The sequence below is a fragment of the Hyperolius riggenbachi genome, chromosome 10, assembly GCF_040937935.1.
Source record: "Hyperolius riggenbachi isolate aHypRig1 chromosome 10, aHypRig1.pri, whole genome shotgun sequence".
Taxonomy (NCBI): Eukaryota; Metazoa; Chordata; class Amphibia; order Anura; family Hyperoliidae; genus Hyperolius; species Hyperolius riggenbachi.
Window position 1 is genome coordinate 201626494 of NC_090655.1, and position 23543 is coordinate 201650036.

General features: G+C 47.2%; 1 pseudogene; it reads left to right on the forward strand.

The window, feature by feature from the left end:
• LOC137534247 (zinc finger protein 420-like) overlaps positions 1-23543 on the forward strand; it is a 122573-nt pseudogene that overhangs the window by 51955 nt on the left and 47075 nt on the right.

The window sequence follows — 23543 nt, forward strand, 5'->3', positions numbered from 1 at the left end:
GAATACCTTGGGGTGTCTTTTTTTCTAAAATGGGGTCCCTTGTGGGGTTCCTATACTGCCCTGGCATTTTAGGGGCCCAAAACCATGAGTAGTCTGGAAACCAAATGTCTCAAAATGACTGTTCAGGGGTATAAGCATCTGCAAATTTTGATGACAGGTGGTCTATGAGGGGGCGAATTTTGTGGAACCGGTCATAAGCAGGGTGGCCTCTTAGATGACAGGTTGTATTGTGCCTGATCTGATGGATAGGAGTGCTTGGGGGGTGACAGGAGGTGATTGATGGGTGTCTCAGGGTGTGATTAGAGGGGAAAATAGATGCAATCAATGCACTGGGGAGGTGATCGGAAGGGGGTCTGAGGGGGACCTGAGGGTTTGGCCGAGTGATCAGGAGCCCACACGGGGCAAATTAGGGCCTGATCTGATGGGTAGGTGTGATAGGGGGTGACAGGAGGTGATTGATGCGTGTCTCAAGGTGTGATTAGAGGGGGGAATAGATGCAAGCAATGCACTGGCAAGGTGATCAGGGCTGGGGTCTGAGGGCGTTCTGAGGGTGTGGGCGGGTGATTGGGTGCCCTAGGGGCAGATAGGGGTCTGATCTGATGGGTAGCAGTGACAGGGGGTGATTAATGGGTGATTGATGGGTAATTAGTGGGTGTTTAGAGGAGAGAACAGATGTAAACAATGCACTTGGGAGGTGATCTGACGGCGGGTCTGCGGGGATCTGATGGTGTGGGTGGGTGATCAGATTGCCCGCAAGGGGCAGGTTAGGGGCTGATTGATGGGTGGCAGTGACAGGGGGTGATTTTTGATGGGTGATTGACAGGTGATCAGTGGGTTATTACAGGGAAGAACAGATGTAAATAATGCACTGGCGAAGTGATAAGGGAGGGTCTGAGGGCAATCTGAGCGTGTGGGCGGTTGATTGGGTGCCCGCAAGGGGCAGATTAGGGTCTAATTTGATGGGTAACAGTGACAGGTGGTGATTGATGGGTAATTAGTGGGTGTTTGGAGGAGAGAACAGATGTAAGCAATGCACTTGGGAGGTGATCTGACGGCGGGTCTGCGGGGGATCTGATGGTGTTGGTGGGTGATCAGATTTCCCGCAAGGGGCAGGTTAGGGGCTGATTGATGGGTGGCAGTGACAGGGGGTAATTGATGGGTGATTGACAGGTGATCAGTGGGTTATTACAGGGGGGGATAGATGCATACAGTACTCGGGGGGGGGGGGGGGGGGGGGTCTGTGGAGAATCTGAGGGGTGGGTGATCAGGAGCCCCCAGGGGGCAGTTAGGACCTAAACTAAAAAAAAAATAGCGTTGACAGATAGTGATAGGGAGTGATTGATGGATGATTAGGGGAGTGATTGGGTGTAAACAGGCATCTGAGGGGTGTGCAGGGGGTGGTCTGAGGGATGCTGTGGGTGATCAGAGGGAAGGGGGGGCAGGATCAGTGTGTTTGGTGCAGACTAGGGTGGCTGCAGCCTGCCCTGGTGGTCCCTCAGACACTGGGACCACCAGGGCAGGAGGCAGCCTGTATAATACGCTTTGTATACATTACAAAGCGTATTATACGCTTTGCATGCGGCAATCGTGGGGTTAACAACCCGCCGGCGCTTCCGAACGGCTGGCGGGTTGTCGTCACGGGTGAGCGGAGCCAGTTGCCGGGGGAAGCGCGCATCACCAGTGACGCGATCGTTCCCCGGGCATGCCGAAAGGACGCAACGCCGATGGGCGTATTGCGGTCCTTTCGGCGCCCACTTTGCCGACGCCTATCGGCTGTGGGCGGTCGGCAAGTGGGTAAGAAGGGCAAAAAATCAGATCCAGGAAATTATAGACCAGTAAGCCTAACATCAGTTGTATGAAAACTATTTGAAAAGTTACTAGGAGATACTATACATGACTTCATAGTAGAAAATAATCTTATTTCTCAGCATCAGCATGGGTTTACTAAAGACAGGTCCTGTTTGACTAACATGCTCAGCTTTTATGAGGTAGTGAACGCTAATGTGGATATTGGGAATGCTGTAGATGTGATATACTTGGACTTTGCTAAGGCCTTCGACACTGTTCCCCACAAAAGTCTGGTGCAAAAGTTGAGGATGCAAGGACTGGGGAAGAGTCTGTGTGCATGGATATGGATGGACAGAAAACAAAGAGTTGTGGTCAATGGATCATACTCAAAATGGGTGACTGTTAGCAGTGGGGTCCCACAAGGGTCTGTACTGGGTCCAGTGCTCTTCAATGTAATTATTAATGACCTAGTAGATGCAGTAGAAAGCAATGTTGCTATTTTTGCAGATGATACAAAATTATGCAGAATCATCAACTCTCAGGAACATATTGCAACAGGATCTGGATAGGATGGCTATATGGGCACATAAATGGCAGATGGAATTCAATGTTGAAAAATGTAAAGTCATGCATTTTGGTAGTACCAATGGTGTAGCACCATATAAAATAAATGGGATACAGTTGGGGACATCAAACTTAGAGAAGGACTTAGGAGTACTCATCGACAACAAGTTAAATAATTGTATTCAATGCCAAACCGCTGCAGCTACAGCTAATAAAATTTTGGGATGCATTAAAAGGGAAATAAAAACTTGAGATGCTAGCATAATATTGCCCCTGTTTAACTCTCTAGTAAGGCCACATCTGGAATATGGAATTCAATTCTGGGCACCACATTACAGGAAAGATATTGCAGTTTTAGAGCAGGTGCAGAGACGAGCAACCAGAGGCGTTCCTAGCGCTGTTCAATCGTGGCCCGTGCCATGAACCTGGCCTAGGGTGCCCCTGATCTGCGTTATTAGGGTGCCCAACACAGGTGCCCCGAATGTATGGGCAAACCGGCACAATTTATCAGTCAACGCGGCCGCCGTTCGCTCGATACGGCGGCCGCTCACATTTCCGGCTCCCGACATCAACTTTGAAAGTGACAGGCAGCATCGGCTGCCTTGATCCGCCCCGTGCTCCAATTAGAAGCGGAGGAGCACCTGGCAGGGGGCATGGAGTTCTGTTGAAAGGCAGCAGGCTGGAGCCGTGGAGCGTGACTAGCTCCGCCCCCTGCACGGCGTCTGACCCAGGCAAGGCAAGGCAGCACATGGCGTCATATTGGCGGCGCCGGCTTCCGCACCCGCCAAAGCATCCGCTCGCCGCCAGACTGCTCCACGCCTCCACCACAGACCACACCACCATCTGGCCTCAGGGTGCTCAGACCTCGCCGCCTCAGTCTGCCTCACCCGGCCGGTGCCCCCCACAGTGCCTCTCAAGTTTGGACTGGTGTGTGGGCCTGCCAGAGCAACTGACCCCCAGTACACCCCCGCTCTCCCTGGCTTGCCGCTGCCAGGTTCGCAGAGTCAGACCACCTCACCTTTGGCTCATTCCAGAGCAGACAGTGGACACAAGGAAGCAAGGTGCCTGCAGCCAGATGCCAGAGAGACCACCCACCAGGCAGCCAGCAGAACACCGCAGTCACAGTAAGTGGCACCCAGCAAATGCAAGTGGTGGGGGAGGGGGGAAATGAGAGGGTGTAGCACTGCAGCCAGAGCCAGCTAGCCACCCTGAAGCCAGCCCAGTAGTAGCCACTAGCCAGGTTGGGGGTTTGGGGTGGAGGAGGGGAGAGTGGAGCCAGCTAGCCACACACAGCCACCCTGCAGCCAGCAGTAGCCACTAGCCAGGTGGGGGATTGGCTGGAGGAGGGGAGAGAGTGTAGCCAGAGCCAGCTAGCCACACAGACATCCGGCCCAGTAGTAGCCACAAGCCAGGTGGGGGTTTGGGGTGGAGGAGGGGAGAGAGTGCAGGCAGAGCCAGCCAGCCTGCAGCCAGCCCAGTAGTAATAGCCATACAGCACCTGGGACTGGCTGGGCCTGTGTGCTTCTCTCTGCTACCTCCAAAATGTCCAGTATGAGCTGTTTTCTGTGCCTGAACTGGTGGTAAACTAGCTGCAGTGTGTGCTGATCTAAGCTACCTCCAGTATGTACAGTAAAAGCTGTTACTTTAGGCTTGTACTGATAGTTAACTAGCTATAGTGTGTGCTGAGCTCTGCTACCCCCAGTATGTACAGTATAAGCTGTTACTCTGTGCCTGTACTGATAGTAAACCAGCTGCAGTGTGTGCTGATCTTGGCTACCCCAGTATGTACAGTATAAGCTGTTACTCTGTGCCTCCACTGATAGTAAACTAGCTGCAGTGTGTGCTGATCTCTGCTGCCTACAGTATGTACAGTATAAACTGTTACTCTGTGCCTGTACTGATAGTAAACTAGCTGCAGTGTGTGCTGATCTCTGCTACCTCCAGTATAAGCTGTTACTCTGTGCCTGTACTGATAGTAAACTAGCTGCAGTGTGCTGATCTCTACTACCTACAGTATGTACAGTATAAGCTGTCCTCTTGTGCCTGCACTGTGCGTGCTGATCTACCTCCAGTGTGTACAGTATAAGGCGTTACTCTGTACTTTTACTGATTGTAAGCTAGCTATATTCTATGCTGAACCCTGCTACCTTCAGTATGTACAGTATTAGCTGTAAAGCCTGGTACACACATACAATTTTGATTAGCCAATTTTAGCTCTGTTCATCATATTCATTGTCTCTTGGCCCACTTACTACACGGGGGTGGTAAAATTGGTCAGTGATTGACCAATCAAAATTGTATGTGTGTATACATCTTTAATCTATGCTTATACTGATTGTAAATTATCTAAATAAAGGACAGGGAGCTCCATGCAATATTTTGATGGGCAGGCCCGTTATCTGTAGCTTACACCGCTGCTAAGTTCATGTACATTTGGCCACACCCATGGCCATGCCCACTCACAGAATGACCACGCCCATTTTTTGCCTATACCCCACCTGGTGCCCCCAGGTGCCACCGATCTTCAACGGCCCTAGGAACGCCCATGCGAGCAACAAAGTTGATACGAGTGATGGAAGGTTTCACTTACCAAGAAAGGTTAGATAAACTGGGTTTATTTAGTCTAGAGAAAAGACGCCTTAAATTGATCTAATTAAAATGTTTAAATACATCAGAGGGCAATATAAAAGCTTGGCGAATGAGCTTTTTTTCCCTAGGCTTTCACAAAGGACTAGAGGACATGATCTGCGCATGGAGGAAAAACGTTTTAGCCATTTATTTAGGAAATGGTTCTTTACAGTAAGAGTGATTAAGATGCGGAATGCATTGCAATAGAAAGTAGTTATGGCAAATTCTATACCTGCATTTAAAGGGGGCTTAGATGCTTTCCTTGCGTTGAAAGACATCCATGGCTACAATTACTGGGTAATGCCCAGTGATGTTGATCCAGGGATTTTATCTGATTGGCATCTGGAGTCGGGAAGGAATTTTTTCCCTTTTGGTGCTAATTGGACCATGCCTTGTAAGGGTTTTTCGCCTTCCTCTGGATCAACAGGGATATGTGAGGGAGCAGGCTGGTGTTGTACTTTGTTCTCTGGTTGAACTCTTTTTTTAAACCCAAATAACTGTATAACTATTTCATAAGTCCTTTCTAAGGTAATGGTAAGTAGTTGACACTATGACAGTCCAGCTAGCAGTAGTTCTGTAGTTCACATGGTTTAGATGGTTTCATTTTCCCTTTGAACCAATGTCAGTAGTATTAGGCAGATAGTTTAGATCATATCTTTTTCAAGCTGACAAATTTATGTGTCCCGGCAATTTGAAGCCTATGCCGGTGATGAAGATGGGAATCCTCGTTAAGTCTCCTCTGCTGGAAAGATCCTGAGTTGGGACAAGAGATGGACTGTTAGATGGACTGTTAGCAAATCCGAGAGTAGCTGATGCCCGCAGAGTGGGTGGCTGTGACTGGCGGGTCCTGCGGATGATCGCGGTGCGCTCGCTCTCCTCCCCACTCAGCACGGCCGTGGAACACTCCCTTGTGGTGACGTCACCTGCAGCCTTCCTCTTACGCGTTTCAGGAGGTCCGCCTCCCTTCGTCAGAGCGTGGCTGTCGTTGGTTCCCACTGTTGTCTATATCCCTACTGAGTGCTGCCTCCTGCTAATGTCAACTGTTGCCATAACAACACCCTGTGTTGCGTTGTATTGGGCCATCTTATGCATTGCGTTGTGAATATTATAATAAATTGCAAACTCTTCTTTATTTAAGTATACTTTGTGATAAACTTTGTGAGTACAACAAGGCTTTTAAGCAGGGAGAACAAATATACTGTATACTGTATGTACACCAACTCAGGACTTACCAACTCACCAACTCAGGACTTACCAAGCTGAATCAAAGTTAATTGGAGCAGATGTATCACAACAAAAAGAAAAAGCAGAAAAGCAGCGCACACATCAATTGTTTCACTTTTGCAATAGTTTTCCCTCCATTTTGCATGCACTTGTATTGATAAATCTGCCCCATTGTCTTGTATCTGATGATAAAAGCCTGTATTTAACTATTCTTGTCCTATGCAGCAAACACATACCTGTGTGTGCTAGATGGCTGTGGATGCAGCTACACTGTCTGTCAGCAGATCCTGTCACATGTGGCATGTGCTTATCTGCCACGTTCTTCTCTGCCTCCTCCCTCCAGCTTTAGAGAACATGCCAGAACATTCTCTAGCTCTTGTCCTATCAAATATCCCCAATCACTACAGACAGAGCTCTCCTATCACACCTTTTCCTCTAACAAAGCATGCCCAGTGATTTCTTGCCATCTATGAAAAACACATCTTCGATCTCACACTGGCATGTTCCCAGTTATGTGCACTAATATGGGGAGCAGGGAGGTCTCAGCTTGAGAGCAGGAAGGAGTCTGCTGGCATTAAAGATGAGACTCCGCAAACTAGTCAGCAATAAAGTATTCTGGTCCCAGCATTCATCACAGATTTTGGGAATGCAAAAGATACAGGATTGTATTATGCTTGCTTTGACTACCCATGACCCGACCCCCACCCGCAACTTGTTTCCCGCGACCCGACCCCCACCCGCAACTTGTTTCCCGTGACCCGACCCACACCGCAGCTCGAACCAATTCGGGTACCCGTACCCGACCCTCATTTCGGGTAACCCGCAGGTACCAGACCCGATGCAGGCCTCTACTCTGACATAACATTTAATAAAAATGTGTTTTCCTAATTTTTGTTACCCATACTGCTATCATATTTGCTTTTGTGCACAAGTAATATTGTCTGCTTACAAATTACAAGGTCCCAAAGTACAGTTTATCTGCTCTGAAAAATGCCATTGCATTTTATTGCATAGCTGCTGTATTTATATATTAAAATCTATCTAGAGATCACTTCTCAACTGCACACATACTAGAAGCAGAGAGAGCTCAGTTTCAGCAGTTTGCTAATGTTTACTAAATGTATCTGACTACGGAATATAAACAAAAGATAATGTTATCACCTCTTTAGATATGGGCCAGAAACTGCCCAATGAAGCTAAGGAGATTTCCAATGAAGAACAAAGTGCTGCGTTTAACTGTTTGAATGCTGTTCTGCTACAATTTTTTGTGGTAATAGGTTTAAGGTTGTAAATAGAGATGGGCCGAACGGTTCCAGGCGAACTTCGGGGGTTCGCATTCGCCTGGACCAAGCGAACTTTCCCGGAAGTTCGATTCGCCCCATAATGCTCTATAAGGGTCAACTTTGACCCTCTGCATCACAGTCAGCAGGCGCATTGTAGCCATTCACGCTACACTAAGCCCTGGAGCCCCATCCCCCCTTATAGAAGGCAGGCTCCGGCGGCCATTAGCCTCACTCGTGTGCCTGCTAGAGACAGACTAGGGACAGCTGCTGCAGACTTGTTCTCTTAGGGACAGATTAGTCAGGCTCTTGCCTTCTTAGCTTGCTCCTAGCTGAATCTTATTGCTATAATTGCGCCCCAGAACAGCTCTTTTCAGAGCTCATCCTGCTTGTGTGATCAATTTTTTTTTCTGTGTTTGAAACTGACACTTGTGTTTTTTAGACAGCATTGCTAATTCATACTGTGTGTCCCACTGCCAGCAGCAGCAGCAGCAGCAGCAGCACATTCAGTGACTACCTGTGTGTGTGTGAGACACTTGTGTTGCTTAGACAGCATTGCTAATTCATAATGTGTTTGTCCCATTGCCAGCAGCCCACCAGCATTCAGCAGCACATTCAGTGACTACCTGTGTGTGTGACAGGGAGCTGCACATTGTACTACCCACCCAGTACTGCATACGCCTACGTTTGTGTTGAGTGAACCCACCTCGCTGCACATAACTACCTTTTGTGTTGAGTGAACTTGCCTCACTGCATATAACGACCTTTTAGGTTGAGTGAACTCTGACGGCATCTAACTACCTGTTGTGTTCAGTGAACTCACCTCACTGCATATATAACTACCTTTGGGTTGAGTGAACTCACCTCACTGCATATCTACCTTTTCTGTTGAGTGAACTCACCTCACTGCATATAACTACATTTGTGTTGAGTGAACTCACCTCACTGCACATAGCTACCTTTTGTGTTCAGTGAACTCACCTCACTACATATATAACTACCTTTGGGTTGAGTGAACTCACCTCACTGCATATATAACTACCTTTGGGTTGAGTGAACTCAGCTGACTGCATCTAACTACCTGTTGTGTTCAGTGAACTCACCTCACTGCATATAGCTACCTTTTGCATTCAGTGAACTCACCTCACTGCGTATCTACCTTTTCTGTTGAGTGAACTCACCTCACTGCATATACCTAGCTTCCCCCCGAGATGGACAAACCAGGAGGAAGAGGTAGAGGCAGACCCAGAGGAAGGCCACCTGGCACTGGCAGGTCTGTGCGAGGTGGTGTTGCTGTGATTTCGTGCTGACCTGGACCAAAGTACAGTGCTCAGAAGAAGGCACGTGCCATCACTTCCCAAAATTGTGAGGACGTGCTTGAGTATTTAACACAGAACACCTCATCTCCCGCAGCCACCAGCGCTACAACAAGCACCACATCTGCTGCATTTGACACTTCGCAGGAGTTATTTGGTGGTGGTGGTGAAATCACTGATTCACAGCCACTACTGCAACAACAAGAAGAAGGCGCAGGTACACCACCTCATACGTCTGAGTTAGGTGGCGATAGTATGGACGTAATGTGTGAGGAGGGGCATGATGAACCACCTGAAGTTGGTGCAGTTGTGGAGTTGTCTGAGGAAAGCGAAGCTGGGCAGGAGGATTATGATGACGATTATACGGATGTCACGTATGTTCCCAATAGAGGAGATGACCAGGGGGACAGTTCAGAGGGGGAGCCAGAGAGGAGTAGGAGGAGACGACTCCATGATAGAAGCAGAGGGAGCTCGTCCTCAGAAACAGCTGGGGGCAGTGTCCGGCGCCATGTATCGCCAGCTATGGCCAGCCAGCCAACATGCCCTTCAACGTCAGCTGCTGATGCCACCGTAGCGCCATCAGCCCAGGGGGGCTCAGCGGTTTGGAAATGTTTTAACGTGTGTGTCTCAGATCGGAGCAAAGCCATCTGTTGTCTCTGCCAGCAAAAATTGAGCCGTGGAAAGGCCAACTCTCACGTAGGGACAAGTGCCTTACGAAGGCACCTGGAGAGAAGGCACAAACAGCTATGGCAAGAACACCTGGGGAAAAGCAGCACCCCTCAAAAGACAAGCCACCCTCCTTCTCCTCTTCCTCCTTCAGGTGCATCGTCTTCATCCGCTTTCTCCCTTGAACCTTCACAGCCGCCCTCCTTCACACCGCCTCTGCTCTTGAGTGGTTCCTGCTCCTTTGCCCACAGCAGAAGCCAGGTGTCTGTGAAGAAAGTCTTTAAGAGGAAGAAGCCAATTTCGGCCAGTCACCCTCTTGCCCGGCGTCTGACAGCTGGTGTGGCGGAACTATTAGCTCGCCAGCTATTACCATACAAGCTGGTGGAGTCAGAGGCTTTCCGTAAATTTGTGGCCATTGGGACACCGCAGTGGAAGATACCAGGCCGCACTTATTTTTCACGAAAGGCCATACCCAAACTGTACCGTGCAGTTCAGAGGCAAGTGGTGTCATCTATTGCGAAGAGCGTTGGGTCAAGGGTCTACCTGACCACAGATGCCTGGTCATCCAAGCACGGGCAGGGCCGCTACATTACGTACACAGCCCATTGGGTCAACCTGGTGACCGATGGCAGCAAGCAGGAAGTACGTGGCTGTGCAGTGGACCGACTTGTCACACCTCCACGGCTTGCAGGCAGACCTCCTCTCCTTCTCCTCCAGCTACATCCTCTTCGATGTCAACCTTCTCCTCCTCCTCCTTGGCTGAGTGTCAGTTGAACTGTAGCGGTGCTGCCATCTCCTCTTCCTCTCCAGCTACACAGCCCCATCTCCCCAGAGCCTACACTGCATGCCAGGTACAACGGTGTCACGCAATTTTAGACATGTCTTGCCTCAAAGCGGAGAGTCACACTGGAGCAGCTCTCCTGGCTGCTCTTAACCAACAGGTGGAGCAATGGCAACGTGGTGTGTGACAACGGCAGCAATCTCCTTTCCGCTTTGAATTTAGGAAAGCTGACACATGTACCCTGCATGGCACATGTGCTGAATCTGGTCGTGCAAAGATTTGTCTCAAAGTACCCAGGCTTAGAGGACATCCTGAAGCAGACCAGGAAGTTGTGTGGGCATTTCAGGCGGTCTTATACAGCCATGGCACGCTTTGTGGACGTTCAGCGGAAAAACAACTTGCCGGTGAGACGCTTGATATGCGATAGCCCAACTCGCTGGAATTCCACCCTGCTCATGTTCTCTCGCCTGCTAGACCAGGAGAAAGCCGTCACCCAGTACCTGTACAACTACAGTAGAAGGACACAATCTGGGAAGATGGGGATGTTGTGGCCCAACAGCTGGACACTGATGCGAAATGCATGCAGGACCATGCGGCCGTTTGAGGAGGTGACCAACCTGGTGAGTCGCGCTGAAGGCACCATCAGCGACTTGATCCCCTACGCTTACTTCCTGGAGCGTGCCGTGCGTACAGTGGTGGATGAAGCTGTGGAGGAGCGGGAACAGGAACAGCTACAGCAGGAGGATTCGTGGGAGCGATTTATATCCGAACCACATGTTTCCTCGACACCTGCGGCACCACTGAGGGGGGAGGAGGAGGAAGAAGAGGAGTCGTGTGTGGAAGGAGAGGAGTCAGACTCGGATGACGATTATGAGAAAGGTGTTTCTGTGGAGGAGGAAGAGGCGGCGGCAGATGAACAACCGCAGCAGCCATCACAGGGGGCTTCTGCTGCTCCACGTTCCCGTGGTATTGTTCGTGGCTGGGGGGAGTAGGAGGAGTTGCGTGACGTCACTCTGGAAGAGCAAGAGGAGATGGGAGAGTACGTCTGGATCCGACTTTGTGCAGATGGCCTCTTTCATGTTGTCCAGCCTGTTGAGGGACCCCCGTATCAAAAAAACTCAAGGGGAATGACCTGTACTGGGTGGCCACGCTAATAGACCCTCGGTACAGGCACAAAGTGGCAGACCTGTTACCAACTCAACAGAAGGCGGAAAGGATGCAGCACTTGCAGAACAAGCTGTCAATGATGCTTTACAATGCATTTAAGGGTGATGTGACAGTACAACGCAATAAAGGTACCACTGGCAGCAATCCTCCTCCTCCTCACCAGTCCACGCAGGCAAGGACAGGACGCACCAGCGATCTCGGGGTGATGTCGGACATGCGGACATTCTTTAGTCCAACGCCTCGCAGTAGCCCTTCGGGATCCACCCTCCACCAACGCCTGGACCGGCAGGTAGCCAACTACCTGGCCTTAAGTGTGGATGTACACACTGCGACTGCGAGCAGCGAGGATGAACCCTTGCTCTACTGGTTGCGCATGCTTGACCTGTGGCCAGAGCTGTCCCAATTTGCCATACAACTTCTCTCTTGCCCTGCCGCAAGCGTCCTGTCAGAAAGGACCTTCAGTGCAGCTGGAGCCATTGTCACTGAGAAGAGAAGTCACCTAAGTCATGATAGTGTTCAATACCTGACCTTTATCAAAATGAATGAGGCATGGATCCCTGAGGGCTATTGCACAACCGAAGACTAAGTCAGTCCCCACACACAGCATCTCTGCCTGCAGGCCGCTTGACTGCCTTCTCCGCCACTACCACCAGGGTCCAGGACTCTAGGCGGATTCCAAAATTTTTAAGGCCGTACTAATTTTTCTGGGGCGTGCACATGCCTGCCTAATTTTTCTGGCTGAACTGCAGGTGGGTGCAACAAAAAAACAAAAGGCATGTACCTGTGCCCATCCCCCTTCATGATCATTACCTTGCCGCAGTGAAGGGGCTAGCGTATCACAATGAAGCAATGACCGCCGGCTATATGAGTGTCTCGGGTGGGGGTGGCACACCAAAGATAATAAGGTCGTTGTTTCATTGTGGTCAGACCAAATTTGATCAGCTGGACAGTCACTGTTCTGTCATTCAGCTATATCAGCCGGGCGACCATATGGGCTGAAAAGCCACCATCACCTGCACTCTCGTCATGGTGCGCACCAGTCCAGCACGGCTGTCACTACACAAACGGCTGTTTGCAGTCACTGCATACCTTTCATTGCATCTGTGACTGCACATTATACCTGGCAGTCAGTGCATAACTTGCACTTGAATGGATGGCAGACTTGCCCTTGCCGGATTCCCGTTAAAGGATTTAAAGTTGATTCATTACAATTAGGGCCTCAAAAGGTCCTCCTGAGTCCTGTATTGTTATTTTTGGTCACTTCCTCGGGGCGGGCGTGCATGCCTGCCTGCCTGCTGCCCTCCTTGTCTAGATGTGTGGTGGTAGCCGTTGCTCAGGCTCCAACTCCGGAACGCAATACAACCATCTACAGTTCCAAACAATTTAAAAATACAACCATCTACAATTTCAAACAATTTAAAAATACAACCATCTACATTTAAAAAAAAAATTAAAAATACAACCATCTACAGTTCCAAACAATTTTAAAAAATGGCAAAAAACTTGCCCTCCGTAAAACGTTCTTGGCAAATGCTTTCGACTTGGTTTGTCTTCCGCTGGGTCAAGGGTCCATCTGACCACAGATGCCTGGTCTGCAAAGCATGGTCAGGGCAGCTACAGCATGGGTCTCAGCGAGCTCCCACTACGGGCCGGAATCCAACCTTCATTCCCCGCCCATTACCCGTTATGACAATGGCAGACTTGCCCTCCATAACGGATTCCCGTTAAAGGATTTAAAGTTGATTCATTACAATTATAGCCTCAAAAGTCCTCCTGAGTCCTGTATTGTTATTTTTGGTCACTACCTCTGGGCGGGCGTGCATGCCTGCCTGCTGCCCTCCTTAGATGTGTAGTGGTAGCCGTTGCTCAGGCTACACACCGGATTCAAACCCTCATTCCCCGGCCATTACCCAGGGTCACAATGGCAGACTTGCTCGCCTCCATAGGATTCTCATTGTAGCGGTACTGAACAAGTACACAGCAAGTAGAAAATGTAATTTAAAAACAAAACGTAAGCTTTTTAACAATGCCATGGAAAGTTGAGAAGGCAGTCACACATTTCCTGACATCACTGAGTGAGGAAGAGCAATCTCGCCATGTTGCGCAGTAGTCCAGCATGGCCGTCACTACACAAACAGCTGGTAACTTGCGGTGCGTTACACAGTTAGTTTGGTGCGTCAGTGTGAAGCAGTACTCTAATTACACTACCTGATTGATGTATATGTTACGGCCAGAACCCGAAGTGTGGCCACTTCTAGTTCTGGCCGGCCACTTCGGGTTCTGGCCGGCCAATGCGCGAAGTGGCCGCAGCGCAGCGGCCAATGTTAGAAATGGAATGTTTCCTTTTAATATGAATGTAGTTTTCCTGGCCGTCTCTGGCCAAATGTAGCAAAAAAACAGTTCGTTCATTGAATGAAATGAAGCCGCCCGGCTTCTGCTCCGCCTCCTCTCCTCCGCCCCTGCCTCTCTCTCTCTTCTCCCCGACACTGGCGGGACATGCGTGTACCCTCCAGAGTCGTTCGTAGCGGCAGGCAATCCTGTCGTTCGTCCCTGCAGAGCGGGGGCTGGCAGAAGCAATGTCTGCAGCCTCCCCGCTCTGCTTTCCTGGTGCCACGAACGACTCTCAGGGACACGCGTGTCCCCGCCGGCTGCCCGAAGAAGATAGAGAGAGAGAGAGAGAGAGAGAGAGGCAGGGGCGGAGGAGAGGAGGCGGAGCAGAAGCCGGGCGGCTTCATTTCATTCAATGAACGAACTGTTTTTTTGTGCTACATACGGCCAGGAAAACTACATTCATATTAAAAGGAAACATTCCATTTCTAACATTGGCCGCTGCGTTGCGGCCACTTCGTGCATTGGCCGGCCAGAACCCGAAGTGGCCGGCCAGAACTAGAAGTGGCCACACTTCGGGTTCTGGCCGTAACCTATACACATGCAAGATGTTTTAAAGCACGTTAGGCCTGCAATTTAGCATTCAATGTGATTTCTGCCCTTAAAACGCTGTTTTGCGTCACATCCAGATTTTTCCCCGGGACTTTTGGCGTGTATCCCACTCCGCCATGCCCCCCTCCAGGTGTTAGACCCCTTGAAACATCTTTTCTATCACTTTTGTGGCCAGCATAATTTTTTCTATTTTTCAAAGTTTGCCTCCCTAATGAAGTCTATTGCGTTTCGCGAACTTTTTCGCGAACCGAACCTTCCGCGGAATTTCGCGAACCTAAAATCGGAGGTTCGGCCCATCACTAGTTGTAAATAATATTTTAGAGCAAAGAAAAAAAAATGCTAAATTTCTTACCACTTTAAATACAGATCCATGTCTATAGGAATTTCTGCTGATAAGTATTCCTTTTCAGTATTATTTGTCAATAAATTAGTGACATTAGCACGTTTGCTTCAAGTACTGGGTATTAAACGTAATAGAATGTTTTATTAATAATTAATGCTTCTACTGAACTGCAATATGTAAGAGTCAAATGTTTGAATATTAATCATGTCCTGTACAGTATGTTTATTATGGAAAAATGTCAAACACTGTTATAAAAAAATAAAAATAAAAAATAATAATTGGGAGGCTCTTTGTAAGACGAGGCGATCGTTTCCACTTGTGCGCGGCATGCGTCTTGCGAGATGCGATGCCGGCACAGCTGTGACCTGTCTCGCAGCCGGATCCCTCTAGCTGCCCTATGCACGGCTATGGGATTCGGACGGGTGACGCATTGATTACACTGCAGGGCTTCACATTTTTCCCTGGCCACGAATTCTGATACTCCGAGTAGGGTACTATAGGTTGCCAAATTCCATCTGAATTTGTGGCCGAAGAATCGGTCCAATTTCACATAAATGGAAACCTAGCCTTAGTAAAGGTGATTCCGCAATCACATAATTTTATTATGGGATGGATCATCATGATCATTTATACTTATGACTGCAGGTGATTTCATAAACAGAGGTTGCAGTTAGCCTATTCACCACAAGATGGCGAACGCCTCTCTCCTAGGTGGAACGCACAGGCAGGAAGTAATGAAGCCACAAACAAGATGTGATGTAACAGCAGGAAGAGAAGTTGCAGGAGGTGGAGAGGAGACGTTGTTTGATGAGGTAATTGTGTGATTCTTGTTATATATTGAGCAGAGGTCGGATGGATATACTTTGTTACAGTGGAGGTCATAGTACACCGGTCACTACCCTGATCGCTCCCCTTGAATTAATTGCCATGGAAGAGACTGTTGTGACATGTTTGTCCTCCAGTATATGGATTGCCCCCCACCCCAGTAATGTAATTTATTTACCTGTATAGCCATATAGCGATGTCCTTCCTGTGCCTTTCCCCCAGCAATGTAATATATGTCCCAGTACAGCTATGTCTTTCCCGCATCCCTCCGCATTGCCATTGGCCTCCAGTATGTCATTTCCCCCACCTTTGTAATGCCAGTTCTTTCATGTCCACCCTTGAGTATTGCTCCCTTCCCCCACCTCTATGCTGAGTAGTAAAAGGAAGGATTTACATTGGTTTATAGTTAGCTGTCACAGTTTGCTCCAGTCCTCTGCTCCCATTAGCCTCTCTGGCTCTTCTCTCCTCATAACCTTAACCACTACCAGCACTACTACTGTAACATGTAACATCACAGGAAGGCCAGCTGGAGAGGAGGCAGAGGGAGGACAGGACTGCAGCATGCTGTGAGTATAGTGCACAGGTAGCTACTGTATATACCAGCTTCTTATGCTTTTCTGTGATATTCTGCATAGCCCCACACCCACAAGTGACCGCAATGGGGAGCACTGGGGGAGGGGGGTCTTATATATTAGTAGTTTAACCACTGACAGTTGTTTAGCCTAAATTATCCTCCCCTTATTATCTAGCACAAGTCAGCAGCATCCCATATGGACCACATGACCACATCACCGAGGATGGATGAGGACCAGAGTCACATGACAGAGAGAATATTCAACCTCACCCTGGAGATCATCTATCTGCTTACTGGAGAGGTGAGGAGGATTCTGGGTGGTCACATGATGTCACACTTATCTCTACAAAACATACACCTGACTGGAGAGGTGAGGAGGATTCTGGGCAGTTGTGTGATATTATTGGTGTCTCTATACAGAGTTATTCTCCAGTGAAGTCTGGTGATCATGTGACCATCACGGTGCCCCCATCTCACTTTCTGGTATCTGACAAATTCAAGAAGCAGAAACTTCTAGAAGTCATTAGAAAGATGATGAAGCTGCTGATAGGAGAGGTGAGTGGTGATGGGAATTATGGGATATTATCCAGTAACAGCAAAAAGTGTGTCTAGGTGGTGACTGTACAATTGTGTGTGTCAGATTCCTATGAGGAGTCGGGATGTCACTGTCTGTTCCTCCAAGGAGGAGTGGGAGTATTTAGAAGGACACAAGGACCTCTACAAGGACAATATGATGGAGAATCGGCCACCCCTCACATTACTGAGTAAGAGGAGACTTTGATTTATTGTAAAGAAAAGAACAGAATGGAGGGTCCACATAGATCCCCCCCCCATCATCTGATAAACATATAGAGAAAATGTATTCATTCAGTGTGTGTTTCCTACAGATGGATCCAGTAACAGAAACCCACCAGAGAGATGTACAGGTCTTCTTTATTCCCAGGATTGTCCACCAGATTCCACTATCCCCCACCATTATCAAGTAGGTAAAACTGAGGTTCACCTGAGACCCCAAACTGTGTGACATTGTTTCCTTCTGTATGCTGTTTTCTGTGTTCAGAAGATAGAACAACAAAAAGGATAATTGGCTCTTAGGTGCATACAAAAGTATTAACTTTATTTATCAAAATATGACACGTCAAAATTCAATAATATTAATGACCAAAAAACCAAACCTATATATTATAAATCAGCATTTCTGTTAGCGTTGGTATTGGTCCTGTTTACAAATAAGAAGAAAGCGGCTCTTTAAATAAGCACCAACCAGCTAAGGTAAGTATAATGTCACAAAATATCTTTATTTATACACAAGTTACCAGACACAACATATAGTTCATATGGAATATATAGAAAATTTCATGGTTATATTATAATATACCCATATGCTTATGCCAATGCAAAAATAAAATCAATTAAAAACAACACATAATCGCACAACCAAGCCATGTAATCATTATTGCACATCCCCACAATAAAGCCAATCAATTGATAGGTGTATACATGTGTGTATATAAATATACACACATATAAAACTAGCTCCACTCAGGGTTTATAATAAAACCCATGCAGTGGAGGAACCCGGGTTCAGTCTGAAGTGCAGTGCAAACAACAAATAATGAAACCAATTGTCATATAGTAAAGTGCTAATGCAAGACATACATGTGAATAAACCTGATGGTAAGGAGAGCAGCCCGTAGATAAAGTGCACAAAGTGTATGGTGTAAAAATGGAAAGTGCTAAGAGATAGTATATAATACTTAGCCCGAGTAATGATGCATGAATTGGGAGTGCAAGGTGGCGAGGCAGGCAGAGGTTCCCCTCAAGATAAGTCCCACTAGTTCCGTGGACTCCCGTCCGCTTTCTCAAGGAGAGGAGAGCGTGTTTGTGTAGCCGCCATTACGGCGTTTAAGTATGCTTGGGAAGGAGAAAGGAGCGCGTCATAGACCCATCCGCCGGATGTGACGTATGCGGAAAAAGAGCTGCGTAGGATGCGGAAGTAACCAGCGTTACATGCAGAGAGAGTGTAATGTTGCCGGAAAAGGAGCCGCATAGAATGTGGAAATAAGTAGAAACCAGCGTGGCATGCAAAGATGTAAAGGCCTGTAATACTGCTGGTCACCACAGTGTGTCAGTATATAAATGAGACGGCAATCATAGCATAGAAGGAGGCAGAGATCCAATATACTCAATACAATATACTCAATACAAACAATCTATCTGGTCACTGAGATTCTCCCTCACAAATCATACATAGGTAAGACAGTGTCATTAATCATAATTCAATATTCAAAAATTCTAACACACTATATTATAATCACCAATGTGCACATTGGAGCGCTGTTCATCCTATTTGTGATTAATGTCCCAATGTCCTGAGCGAGAGAGACAGTTTCCAAAGTCCATAAATTACAAGGTAAGTATTCTCTTAAAGGCAAAGCAGAAAATCCAGAGCCAGAAAATCCGGAATAATAAAGCAGGAGTCCATTTTTAGTTGATATACTTGTATGTCCATTCTAAAACACATAGAAGTTCATAGCCTGGGCAGCAGTCCAATGTCCAAAGGGTATAAAGAAATCATGTCCACTGAGAATTCTAATTGCAATATAAAGACAATTTATCAGGGGCAAATCCACATCCTCAAGGCACACAATATATATATATTTCTCTATGATTCATTGGCCTATCTCAAAACATTCTCAAAGATTATTATCTATACAAAAGAAAAAGAAAGAACATGTGTTGAGTCAATATCACGGGACAACATTTATAGCGAGCATCAGTGCAAAGATAAAAGGCAACATAATTCCTATAATTATCCAAGAAAACCTGACCAGTCAATTTCCTCATTGATACCTGCAGGGCTCATACTTTTTAATTGGTAGATCCATCTTGCCTCTCTCCTGAGCAAATGTTCCACAATATTTCCCCCTCTAATGGACAGCTTAACCTGTTCCACACCACATACTGTTGTTCCTTTGATTAATCCTCCATGTTGATATAAAAAATGCGCTGCTATTGATGTTAACGCTTTGCCTTCATCCACATCCCTCTTAGCCAACCTAATCTTCGAGAGGTGCTGTTGTATCCTAGTTTTTAATTTTTTTTGTTTGCCCCACATAGATCTTTCTACATGGACATATTATTGCATAGATGATCCCTTTGCTTTGACAGTTTATGTAGCCATGGATTTTATAGCTGTTAATACCCCTGGTATCAAAAATCTCTTTACATGGGCGCATTAGATCACACACATTGCATCTGCCACACACGTGACTACCTTGTAGAGGCCCCCTACATCTTGTTGTAATCCTTTTAAACAAACTAGAGCATACCTTGTCCTTTATGGTTGGACATCTTTTGGCTGTTATAGAAGGGGCAGGGGTGATAAATTTGGCAACATCTGTGTCCATCTGTAAATTAGGCCAAGTTTTGTCAAGGATACGGTATACATCTCTCCACTGGTTGTTAAACGTGGTACTTAATCTTACCATGTGTGGTGTCTTTTTTGGTGTAGAAATCAGAAGGCTCGCACGATCAGTGGATTTGGCCCTTTGGTAGGCCCTTGATATAGTACGTCGAGGATATCCACGTTCTCTGAATCTGTTCGTTAACAAGTTGACCTGTGTAGAAAAATCATTAAAATTAGAACAAGTTCTACGAATCCTCAAGAATTGTCCTGTAGGGATGTTATCCCTCAAAGATTTAGTGTGAGCGCTCTCATAATGCAGCAACGAGTTAACTGAGGTGGGCTTACGAAAAAGGTCTGTATTTAAACGTCCTTCCTGGTCTATATTGATCCTGATATCCAAAAATTCCATATCTGTAGAAGAAACATGTTTTGTTAATTGATTATTCATGTCATTTTGGTTGAGCTTGTCTATAAGTTGATCACATAGCTCTCCTGGTCCTGCCCACAACATAAATACGTCATCAATGAATCTATACCACCCCAAAATGTAAGGGTGGTAAGATTCAAGGCCTGCGCCGAATACCACCTCTCTTTCCCAATAGCCAAGAAAGAGGTTGGCTACTGATGGAGCACGTTTTGCGCCCATGGCTATTCCGCAGTCCTGTTTGTAAAAGGTCCCATCAAAAATAAAATAGTTGTGGCCCAGGATGAAGTCCATTAGCTGCAACAATAGCTGTCTTAAGTCTCCCTGTTGGTTTTCTTCCATATTTAGGAAGTATTGTGTACTTCTTAAAGCCCAATTGTGTACCTCTTTTTCCGCATACGTCACATCCGGTGGATGGGTCTATGACGCGCTCCTTTCTCCTTCCCAAGCATACTTAAACGCCGCAATGGCGGCTACACAAACACGCTCTCTTCTCTCCTTGAGAAAGCGGACGGGAGTCCGCGGAACTAGTGGGACTTATCTTAAGGGGAACCTCTGCCTGCCTCGCCACCTTGCACTCCCAATTCATGCATCATTACTCGGGCTAAGTATTATATACTATCTCTTAGCACTTTCCATTTTTACACCATACACTTTGTGCACTTTATCTACGGGCTGCTCTCCTTACCATCAGGTTTATTCACATGTATGTCTTGCATTAGCACTTTAATATATGACAATTGGTTTCATTATTTGTTGTTTGCACTGCACTTCAGACTGAACCCGGGTTCCTCCACTGCATGGGTTTTATTATAAACCCTGAGTGGAGCTAGTTTTATATGTGTGTATATTTATATACACAAATGTATACACCTATCAATTGATTGGCTTTATTGTGGGGATGTGCAATAATGAATACATGGCTTGGTTGTGCGATTATGTGTTGTTTTTAATTGATTTTATTTTTGCATTGGCATAAGCATATGGGTATATTATAATATAATCATGAAATTTTCTATATATTCCATATGAACTATATGTTGTGTCTGGTAACTTGTGTATAAATAAAGATATTTTGTGATATTATACTTACCTTAGCTGGTTGGTGCTTATTTAAAGGGCCGCTTTCTTCTTATTTGTAAACTATCCTTAATTGACCCTAGCACATCCAGCATTTAAACGTAGGAGTGCGGATATCCCTGTATCCGTTGGTATTGGCCCTGCTCAACAGGAGAAGGGAATAACTCTTGAGGCTGCAGTCCTCATCAAAGTGGAGCCTATGAACTTTAGATAGACTTGAAACTAATGTGCTTATGAAGTAACCCAAAATATTGCTATGACTTATTCAGTCCATAAAGCATGACTGGAAAGTTGATGAAAACAAAGCTGACATTGAAATTGCAGAACAATGACAATATTGGGTGGTCTATAAATATCGCATTTCTCCAAAAGGACCCAATTGCAGTCCAGAATTTTAGGATGTTGGATTATAAACTGTTGCATGTAATTCTAGCAAATCGATCAGATGTTCAGGTAATTAGTATGCATTAGGGTTGCCGCGGTATACCGGTATGACGATATTCCACGGTATGATTGTGCACGGTAATCGTACCGTGGACAATCTCGTTTTACCGGTTTCAGGGGGCTGGGCTACCGGGGGGCGGAGCGACGTAGCGGCGGCGCACAAACAGCGGTGGGGATAAACACTCACTTGCGGCAATACTCATTTGCAGCCAAGTCCGTCCTCCACGCTGTACTGGGCTTCATTGTTCTTTCATCAAATTTCCCTGAAACAGCGCCCCCTGGGTGCTATTACAAGGAGATGATGCAAGCACAAACGGGAAGTAGAATGAAGCACAGTACACGCGTGAGGACTTGGCTGCTGACAAGTGAGTATTTGTCCCCTCTCCCTCCCTCCGGCTCTCTGTGCTGGCCACCTAATTCTAGCTACACCTATCCCTGACTACCTATGCTGCACTCACCTACTAACTACAGGCTACACCTATCCCTGGCTACACCTGTCCCTGGCTACCTATGCTGCGACCACCTACTTTTGGCTACCTATGCTGCGACCACCTACTTCTGGCTACCTATGCTGCGACCACCTACCACTGGCTACACCTATCCCTGGCTACCTATGCTGCGACCACTGGCTACACCTATCCCTGGCTACCTATGCTGCGACCACCTACCACTGGCTACACCTATCCCTGGCTACCTATGCTGCGACCACCTACTTCTGGCTACACCTATCCTTGAATACCTATGATGCGACCACCTACTTCTGGCTACACCTATCCCTGGCTACCTATGCTGCGACCACCTACCACTGGCTACACCTATCCCTGGCTACCTATGCTGCGACCACATACTTCTGGCTACCTATGCTGCGGCCACCTACCACTGGCTACACCTGTCCCTGGCTACCTATGCTGCGGCCACCTACCACTGGCTACACCTGTCCCTGGCTACCTATGCTGCGGCCACCTACCACTGGCTACACCTATCCCTGGCTACCTATGCTGCAAGCACCTACTACTGGCTACACCTATCCTTGGCTACCTATGCTGCGGCCACCTACCACTGGCTACACCTATCCCTGGATACCTATGCTGCAGCCACCTACTACTAGCTACACCTATCCCTGGCTACCTACGCTGCGGCCACCTACCACTAGCTATACCTATGCTGCAGCCACCTATTACTGGCGGGTGGGGGCACAATATTTAATGTAAGGGGGTGGGGCCCAGGTCCAAATAATTGTTAAATACTGTAATACCGTCATACCGTGGTATTTTTTTTGACGGTTATCATACCGTGGAATTTCATACCGTTGCAACCCTATGCATATGAGTGGAAGCAAGCAGCATAGATTCAAAAGCGGGAAACAAACTGGGCTGAAGAGACATATATAGTGCAGATGATAGGCAGCAGATATCAAGCAATGGCATACAGTTCCAAGCTGATAGCTGGATGTAGTTATTGCAGCATTTCACATGCAATTAAAGTGAACCAGAGGTGAGAGTGATATTGAGGCTGGGATATTTATTTTCTGTTAAACAATACCAGTTGCCTGGCAGCCCTGCTGACCTGTTTGGCTGCAGTAGTGTCTGAATTACACCAGTAACAAGCATGCAGCTAATCTTGTTAATTCTGTCAATATTGTCAGAAACTTCTGATCTGCTGCATACATGTACAGGGTCTATGGCTGAAAGCATTGGAGGCAGGTGATCAGCAGGACAGCCAGACACTTAAAAGGAAATAAATGTGGCAGCCTCCATATCCCTCTCACCTTGGGTTTGCTTTCAGTTATTGCAGTAGCCCATACAAAGAAGCAATCAGTGCACTGATTGACCCCCATGATGGAGCTTGGTCCCGCCCATGAGACTGTCAGTGCCAATAACCTGCAACCTCAAGCATTCCTGCTGATTTAATTTGACACAACGCCAACCCTCTGCTCCTAATGCATGGCATCTGTGCTCACCAGCTTCCGTATTTGCTTCATGCGCACATGCTGGTCCGGTGGAGTTGGGCGCCTGTGATTAACATTATCAGCAACATCAACCATCAGTGTGCCCACATACACCAATCATCGGAGGGAGAATGCGGTGCTA